Source organism: Choloepus didactylus, chromosome 3, assembly GCF_015220235.1.
Source record: "Choloepus didactylus isolate mChoDid1 chromosome 3, mChoDid1.pri, whole genome shotgun sequence".
NCBI lineage: Eukaryota > Metazoa > Chordata > Mammalia > Pilosa > Megalonychidae > Choloepus > Choloepus didactylus.
Genome location: NC_051309.1, coordinates 180,292,417 through 180,300,199, shown reverse-complemented (window position 1 = coordinate 180,300,199; position 7,783 = coordinate 180,292,417). Strand labels below are relative to the sequence as shown.

Below are 7,783 nucleotides of genomic sequence, written 5' to 3'. Positions count from 1 at the left end.
TGAAAAGCTTTAATATTCTACCTTAAGGAGATTCAACATGCCAATACCAATTTCAAAGTACTTTTTCAAAAACTGTAAAACTTTAACATAAATACCGGAACCCTTAAAATTGGATGTTCATTTCAAATAACACAAATTTCGGATAGTCTCTTTTACTTAGAAGCCCTCTGTCTCTTTATTTTTAGCAAAAGTCACATACCCTTTCTCCAGCTTATTACAAAAAAAAAGTCTACCCAAAATATAGTTGTATTTTGTAAACATAAAAAATAAATGTATTGGGGGATCCAATGTTGTACACCAACTTTCATTATCATTTCTCCACAAATGCTGCCACCACCATCAGTGTCCTTATGCTTCCTCTTGCTGAAACCATCAGTTCTTCAATTTTGGCATTTAATTTATGTATTACCCATTCCATTGCTTCTCATCCTCTATTAGCATTTGAAGAAATTGTCCTTGCCATCAGTCCTTCCAGGTAACTGCTGAGGCTGCCTCCTTTCACAGTGATCACAGCTTCTTGAGTCAAGACAGTTTTTTTCTGGGTCTTAAGAGTGTGGTTTGTATGTAACTCTCATCAACTGAAACCATATTTGTAAATGAAATACTAGTGGATTTAAGTTCCAGTGCTCTCTACAAGATGAAGTACTGACTGTTCCTGCACATATGCTTTGGTTCTTGCTGTACCAATAAGAGGTTTCCCAATGGAAGGCAGTCCCCAATCTTTGATAAGTCTATGGCTGTGCAACTTTCCAGAGATATCTGTATGTCTGTCCAATACATCAACTCCAACCACCCTTGGGTTCATAGGGTTTGGTATTTCTGCATTGAAGCTGTCCTTACAGTTTCCCGTGGGTGGTCAAAGGTGTGCTCTGAAGTCCATATCTTCATGGTGCTGGAGATGGGCGTGATGTAAGGCTAGTGCCAGGGGACAGTGAGGCAAGACGCAGCATCTGCCCCCGACCCCAGCCCCCAGCCAGCCCACCACCCCAACCCTCCTTCCTAATGTTTTAACAGCAATCTTGTGCCTTCTCTCTTATTGCTAAACAAACTCTTCTTTGTTAATATCTATATTATCTCTCCCTTTTGTCCTGTAGGCATCTTTTTTTTTCTGTGAGACAGATGCATAAAGCTCATTCTAGGGCCCTGTTGTTCAATTTATGAGTGAAATTCATTGGCGCAAGCAACTAAATACCTTAGATGTAGTTTTGTCTTCAGGTGAATTTTTTTTTTTAAATGCAGTTTTATTGAGATATATTCACACACCATATAATCCATCCAAAGTGTACAATCAATGGCTCACAGTATCATCAAATAGTTGTGCATTCATCACCACAATCAATTTTAGAGCATTTCATTCCTCCGAAATAAAGAAAACATAAAAAAAGAATACCCAAACCATCCTATACTCCTTATCCCCCCTATTATTTATATATTTTTGTCATTATTTTACTACTCATCTGCCCATACACTGGGTAACGGGCGTGGGAGTGGCAGTCACAAGGTTTTCACAATCACATGATCACACAATAAAAGCTATATAGTTATACAATCACCACCAAAAATCAATCTAATGGATTACCATTCAACAGATTCAGGTATTTCCTTCTAGCTATTCTAATACAGTAGAAAATTAAAAGCAATATCTATATAATACACAAGAACAGCCTCTAGAATGATCTCTCAACTCTATTTGCAATCTCTCAGCCACTGGAACTTTGTTTCATTTCTCTTCCCCGTTTTGGTCAGGAAGGCTTTCTCAATCCCACAATACTAGGGCCAGGCTCATCCCCGGGAGTCATGTCCCACATTACCAGGGAGACATACACCCCAGAGAGTCATGTCCCATGTAGGGGGAAGGGTAGTGAGTTTATTTGCAGAGTTGGCTGAGAGAGGCCACATCCTTCAGGTGAATCTTGATGCACTGGTTCAAAGCATGACAGTGAAGCCAAGTTTTCTCAGTCTCTTCACTCTTTCTGCCATGTTAGCATCGTCCTCAGGCTTTATGCAATGCTCTGCCTTAACTTGCACCTGGGCCTCTTGAGGCTCAGGCAGCACGATGGCTACTATTCCCACAACTAACATCCTGAAATCAAACTATCCAAAAAATATTGGACTTTTCAGCAAACACCCTTTGCACCTCCTTAGCTCTGATTGGGTTATGGGCCCATCCCTGAATCAATAAAACACTGTGGCCAAGAACTATGGGAAATGCTGATCGGGTGGAGGTGGTAAGAACCCATCTGACTTGGAGATTGTGGGTTAGTGTCACACAGGCTACATAACTGAAAATGGGGAAGATGATTCCCCCAAAGGAAATTCAGAATACTATTAGGAAGAAGAATGCTGGAGAGCCAAAAAGTGACACGTCTATGGAAGTCTGAGTTAAAATGTACTCTTTTAAAATGTATTCTTTTCCCTTGCATACTTGCTTTATCAAAATGATACAGGCCTTCCCAGGATGTTTCCTCAGTGTTATCTTTCACAAATCTGAGTATCAACAGAATCCTGACATGCAAGGGAGATAGCAAATCTGAGCTAACACAATTAATTTAAATGCCACCTGATCACTTTTTTTATATCAGGAACCAAATTTCTAGAAGCATTTAAAAATTATTATGTACCCATTAAGTATGACTTTTTACAAATTCAAAGGGATGAGATAAACTAGAATGCATTTTTCTTCACATGTAACCCTGTTTTCAAATCTGTCTTGTCCACCCTTCCAAACAGCACTTATCAGCGTCTTTCACACATTTCCAAAATGGATTTCAGCAATAAAGTTTCTGTTAGATAGTTGCCTTTACAAGTTTACTTCAAAATGAGCTTCATTTTAAAAAAAAAAGATAGTTTCCATACTGAGGCTTATAGTGGCATAATTCACAATTTCCAAAAGATGGAAGCAATCCAAGTGTCCGTCAACAGATGAATGGAGGAACAAAATTTGGCATACATATATATATAATGGAATATTATGGAATATTATTCAGCTGCAAAAGGAATTAAGTCCTGATACATCAACAACATGAATGGACCTTGAAGATATCAAGTTGAATGAAATAATCTAGTTACAAAAAGACAAATATTTTATGATCTCACTGATATAATAGAGTATGAGACTTCATAGTCAGTAACTGGAATACAGATTACTACAGGCTGGGGTGGGGGTAAGGGATGGGGATTTAATGCTTGTATGGTACAGTATTTCTGTTTGGTGTGATGGAAAAGTTTTAGTGATGGATGGTGGTGATGGCAGCAAAACACTGAGAATGTAACTAATACCACTGAATTATATATTAGAACATGGCTTAAAGGGGAAATTTTATATGGTATACATGTTATTAGAATAAAAAATTTAAAAAGAACAATGAACCCTATTGTAAACTATGGACTACAGTTAATCATACAATTATAATAATACTCTTTAATCAGTTATAACAAAGGTATCACACTAATGCAAAGTGTTAATAGTGGGGGAAGGAGGCATATGGGAACTCTGCATTTTATGCATGATTTTTCTGTAAACCTACAACTTCTCTAATAAAAAAAAATTATTAAAAAAGAGAGTGCTTCATTTATAAAGAGTTTAAAACACTGAGATATTTAGTGTCCAAGACTGGATAATAATTAAAAGACATCCTTAGGAAAATAAATATAACAGTGATCATTCCTTTCTTGGAGTTGCTAGAAAAATGTATAGACAAAAAAAAAAAAAAAAAAAAAAAGACCAAGATAGGAAAAGAATATTGATTTTAAAGATATGTCAAAATTGCAAATATTGATTAATTAAATGAGGCACCAAAGCTACCATTAGGTTAGGTTTAGACCAGAATCATATATTCTGTTTGTCATTTGTTCAGATTGTGAGCCTGTTCAGAACGAACAATGACTGCAGGAGAGGGGTTTAGTGGTTTATTTTGCCCAGCCTAGCGCCACACTCATAACAAACAAATACCTTTTGAAGGGATGGAGTAAAAGAAAGTGAAGGAATCTAGGATCTGACCACTTCCGACCACCTTTACTGCTACTGCCATCATCTATGCTACCTTCATGTCTCACCTGGATTATGATGATATCTGACTAGTCTCCTTGCTTCTGTCCTTGACCCTCGGCAGTATATTCTTAATAAAGAACCAACAAAGATCTTGACGAAAGTGTCATATCAGGTCATTCCTCTGCTCAAAACCTCCTGGGCTCCCATCTCACTCAGAAAAAACAAAATCTTTTCATGGCTTGCAAATTCCCTAGCAGTTTGGCTCCCATTATCTCTCTGACCTCATCTACTACTACATTTTCCTTTCTTCATTTCATCCAACCAAACTGGTCTCCTCGTTATTTCTAGAACATAACATACAAGCTCATTTTACAGCTTTCACTGTGTAAATCATGGTGCCTTGATTTATAGAAGATTCCAAGACTAGGGTATAATCAGGTGGAGATAACATTCTAATATTAATGCCTGAGATAAAACATTTATGCAGATAACCATTGATTTATGAAAATGCAATGCTTTATTTAAAAATGATATAAATAATGATGTTTAAAGTTTTTACCTTTGTTTCCAAACTAGGTAAATGACATGGAATTAGATGTAAAGATGTAAAAATATACATAGGCTTTCTTTTTTAACAGTTTTGTTTATAGTTAATTAAGTTTTAAACCCCATGTATCTTGAAGAGTGAGAAGGACATTGGAACATTTTAACTATACACTTCTACATTGTATAAAGAAGTTTAAAAATTAAAGACAACTTGTAATATTATTGCAATTAATTTGAAAAGTTGTATCACACAGAGAGAGAGAGAGAGAGAAAACTAAAGAAGCTCATAGAGGAGAACCTAAGATGGCAGCTAGGAGAGACAGGGCAAAAAAACACCTCCATGAAAAATACTAGATAGAGGCCAAAAAGTGACCCAGAAAACCAGTTCCAGTGATGCACCAGCTGGACAAGGTCTGCTAAATCCACAGGGACTTGGAGAAACTGGGAGTCTGCATTCTGAAATGAGTGAATGAACCTGCTGAATGTCCAGCAGCCATGCTGTGGTGTGGCGAAAGCATGGGTTGGCATTTGGAGGTGGACTAATTCTTTTAAAAAAAAAACCCAAAAGCAGCTGCAGATACAGCAGCGAGAACCATACAGTGAAGCACAGCACGAAAGGGCTGTGCTAACACCTCATTATCTGTCATGGAAAACAGCCTTTCATGCACCCACTGCTAGTTGTCTCGGAGTGAGAAGGGCAGAGGGGAACCAAAAGGGGAGGAAACCACACCCCTTGCAGCCATCTTCCCGGTGAGCTGGGAATGCTCCTGACCAGAACAGGTGCCACAGTCCAGAGCAGCACCAAGGAACCCAGTGTGACAGGAAGTGCTTCCGGCAACACTACACACACGCCACAATATTGGGCGCAGACAATAGCCTTTCATGCACCCACAGCTACTGTCTCAGAGCTGGGAAGGCGGAGCTGTGTGAAAAGGGGGAAATTAACAGGCCCCATTCAGTCATCTTTACAGCAGGCTGGGAACACTCCTACACAGCGCAGTGGCCTAGGACTTTCCTTGAGAGGCGGAGCACACTTCTGACATAGCACAGTCTTCCCTCAGCAGAGGCCCTAGAAGGGTGTGGCTGGGAATAGGAACCCACCCAGAAATCCCAGGGACCCTACACCAATACCAAGGACTTGTGGGTCATCAGCAGAGACAACCTGTGGTGAGACTGAAATGAAAGTTTAGACTCTTGCAACAGCCTTAAATCTCCAGGAACACCTGGGAGATTTGATTATTAAAGCTGCCCTGCCTCCCTAACTGCTCAGACACATGCCCCACATTCAGGGCAGACACCACCAACAATACACCCAAACTTGGTGCACCAATTGGACCCCACAAGAATCAGACCCCCACACACCACAAAGACAAAGTTGGGGAGAACTGACTTGAGGGGAATAGGTGACTCGCAGATGCCATCTGCTGGTTAGTTAGAGAAAGTGTGCTCCACCAAGCTGTAGATCTGACAAATTAGAGACTGGTGTCTGAATAATCCTTCATATCCTAAAAGAACCCTATTAAGTAAAGCAAATGCCAAGAGCCCAAAAACAACCCAAAATTTTAAAGCATATGAAAAAAACAGACGATATGGATAACCCAAACCCAAACACCCAAATCAAAAGATAAGAGGAGACACAATACTTGGAGCAATTAATCAAAGAACTAAAGACAAACAATGAGAGCATGGCACAGGCTAAGAAGGACACAAAGAAGAGCATGGCACAGGATATAAAGGACATGAAGAAGACCCTAGAAGAGCATAAAGAAGAAACTGCAGGAGTAAATAAAAAAATAGATGATCTTATAGAAATAAAAGAAATTGTTGACCAAATTGAAAAGATTCTGGATACCCATAATAAGACTAGAGGAAACTGAACAATGACTCAGTGACCTCAAGAACCACAGAATGGAAAATGAAAGAACAAAAGAAAGAATGGGAAAAATTAAAAAAATCAAAATGGATCTCAGGGAAATGATAGATAAAATAAAACATCCAAATATAAGACTCATTGGTGTCCCAGAAGGGAAAGAGAAGGGGAAAGGTCTAGAAAGAGTTTTCAAAGAAATTGTTGGGGAAAACTTCCCAAATCTTCTACACAATATAAATACACAAAGCATAAAGGCCCTCTGAACTCCAAATAAAATAAATCCAAATAAACCCACTCCAAGACATATTCTGATTAGACTGTCAAATATTGAAGAGAAGGAGCAAGTTCTGAAAGCAGCAAGAGAAAAGCAATTCACCACATACAAAGGAAACAACATAAGACTAAGTAGTGACTACTCAGCAGCCACCATGGAGGTGAGAAGGCAAGGGCATGACATATTTAAAATTCTGAGAGAGAAAAATTTCCAACCAAGAATACTTTATCCAGCAAAACTCTCCTTCAAATTTGAGGGAGAGCTTAAATTTTTCACAAACAAATGCTGAGAGATTTCGCTAACAAAATACCTGCCCTACTTCAGATACTAAAGGGAGCCCTACCAACAGAGAAACAAAGAAAGGAGAGAGAGATAGAGAGAAATTTAACAGACATATATAGAACATTACATCCCAAATGACCAGGATACACATTCTTCTCTAGTGATTGCAGAACTTTCTCCAGAATAGACCATAGGCTGAGACATAAAACAAGCCTCAATAAATTTTAAAAATTGAAATTATTCAAAGCACATTCTCTGACCACATTGGAATAGAAACAGAAGTCAATAACCATCAGAGACTTAGAAAATTCACAAACACCTGGAGGTTAAAAATGAGGGGGAGGTGAAAACATTCCCAGATAATCAAAAGCTGAGGGACTTCATCACCAGTAGATCAGTTCTATAAGAAATGCTAAAGGGAATTGTGCAGGCTGAAAGGAAGGGACATGAAACAATTGACTCAAACCACATGAAGAAATAAAGATTTCCAGTAAAGACCACATGGTAAATATAAATACCAATACTACTCTATTTTTAATTTGTAACTCCACTATTCACTTCCTACAGGATCTAAAATACATAAAGTGTGATGATAAATCAGTGGTTTGGGACTCAGTGTAAAATATGTAATTTTTGACAAGAACTACATAAAGGTGGGGGAATGGAGGAGTATAGGAACATAGTTTATATGCCCTATGGAAGTTAAGTTGGTATCAAAGAAAACAAGATTATTATAGACTTAAGATGTTAAATTTAAGCCCTGTGGTAAACACAAAGAAAGTATCAGAGAATATGACCATAGAGATGAAAAGTAGAGTAT

General features: G+C 38.3%; 1 pseudogene; it reads right to left on the bottom strand.

The window, feature by feature from the left end:
• Positions 1-310: 310 nt before the first annotated feature.
• LOC119528901 lies at positions 311-888 on the bottom strand (annotated as a pseudogene).
• Positions 889-7,783: the final 6,895 nt, after the last annotated feature.